The sequence below is a fragment of the Macadamia integrifolia genome, chromosome 14 (assembly GCF_013358625.1).
Source record: "Macadamia integrifolia cultivar HAES 741 chromosome 14, SCU_Mint_v3, whole genome shotgun sequence".
NCBI lineage: Eukaryota > Viridiplantae > Streptophyta > Magnoliopsida > Proteales > Proteaceae > Macadamia > Macadamia integrifolia.
Genome location: NC_056570.1, coordinates 15,387,585 through 15,389,364, shown reverse-complemented (window position 1 = coordinate 15,389,364; position 1,780 = coordinate 15,387,585). Strand labels below are relative to the sequence as shown.

The following is a 1,780-nucleotide window of genomic DNA, read 5'->3' as shown; positions in this document are numbered from 1 at the left end:
AAAAGCTCTACAAAACTTTCATCTTCATGACCCTATGCAAAAAGCTTCATTTTTCAACCGGATGCATTAATTCCGGGGAATCTTTCAACCCTATGCAATGTTCTGCAGAAACATGAATGAGATACACTGAGAAATGGATTCTGTGCAAATGAGATTTGAATCTTTCTTTACCATGTTATATACATATAGGACAATACACTGTCCTTTGCCAATATAGCAGCATACTTAGCTGCATTAATTCAAAAAGAAACAGGAGATGGTAAAAAACTTGAGATCATTTTCACAAGTATAAAGAGTTTATCATCACCTTGATAAGAAACCATGATTCCACTCTCACACTTAAGAAAATTAGATGTATGGCAGCTGATCTAGAAAGATCACTTACAGCTGACATTAAAAAAAAAAAAAAAAGGAAAAAAGAAAAAGAAATTCAGATAAAAAGAACTGTGTCCTGGGTTCAAGTAGTTGCTGATTGACACAAATAGGTCATATTAAGTAAAAGTCCAGGAATAATGTAGGAGCACAGACTGATTACAAGAATGACAATGTCATATGGTCAATAATTAATCAAGTACAAAGAAATTTCAAGGAACATGTGAGATACAATTCACAGATTTTAACTCAAACCTAAAAGACTCAGATTTTTAAAAGCAAGATGCAAAGATTGTGGTTTATATTGCAGAAAAAGAGTTCAATTTTAGCAAGAATTAAGGATACTCCAATCCCAAACGAGAGAGGGGGCCGGCTGGAACAATCAGTAAGGTAGACTTTTCGCTCCACTCCAGCACAATAGGTAATAAGAATTGACAGTGCCAGCTAGAGCTACCAGTAATGGGAACAACGACCCTTTCTATATCTCTGTACAATGGTAGACTTTTCACTTTATAATTTGAGAACCTGCAACCCAGTTCCGAAAACAAAGCATTCCAAACGTTCACCATTGCAGGGAAAATTAATATAGAATGATAAGGACAGAAAGAAGAAATTTTCAATGCTCACAGTTTCAGTTATCACTTAGCCGAAGCTCGACGAAGATAAATTTCTGTATTCTGCAAACATGAACCAAACAATATCCCAAATAAAAATCAACCAAAATAAACCCTTCCAAATGTACAGAGACAAACCTTTGGTACCGCGTGAACTAGAGGGTTCTCTGATCAGGAAAAAATGATTTGAAGGAAGACACGAACCAAACGATATCCCAAATAATCAACCAAAATAAACCTTTCTAATGTACAGAGAGACCGTTGGTACTCCGTTCACAAGGAGTTCCACCGGAATTTCTGCCGAAAGACAAAGAGACGGAAAAGCTCCATGAACTAAAGGGTTCTCTGATCAGGCAAAAACGATTTGAAGGCAAACATGAGACCCTCGGCGCTAGCGCTACTTCTCTCACAGGTTCGATCGATGATGAGAATGCCTTGATGGAGAAAGTCGAGAGCTAGAGAGGGCAACGGTACCAAATACAACGGATATTTATATCACAGTAAGAAAGGTATTATATACTGTGGATATTTAACAGCCGTAGTAGAAAAGTTAACCATACACTACTAGGGTAAATTAAATTCCGTCTAATTCAATATATTACAATATATTTAGTTTATCACATATTACGGTAATTTTAATGCATCGTATAAAAATAATTAGACACTACAAAATTGTTACATCATCGAATTAAAATAACTAGATATGTCCTATCAGATTACGGTACTGTAGCATAAGCTTCTCAAATACAACGATTTTTTTTTTTTTAATTTGTCATATATTTTATATTATATGC

At 35.2% G+C, this 1,780-nt stretch overlaps 1 long non-coding RNA gene across 1 annotated transcript; it reads right to left on the bottom strand.

Annotated features, from left to right (window-relative positions):
* Positions 1–513: 513 nt before the first annotated feature.
* Positions 514–1,450, bottom strand: LOC122060460. The gene is made up of 2 exons (XR_006134408.1): positions 1,000–1,450; positions 514–897 (listed from the first exon to the last, which is right to left on the bottom strand). It is a non-coding gene; the product is annotated as an uncharacterized LOC122060460 (long non-coding RNA).
* Positions 1,451–1,780: the final 330 nt, after the last annotated feature.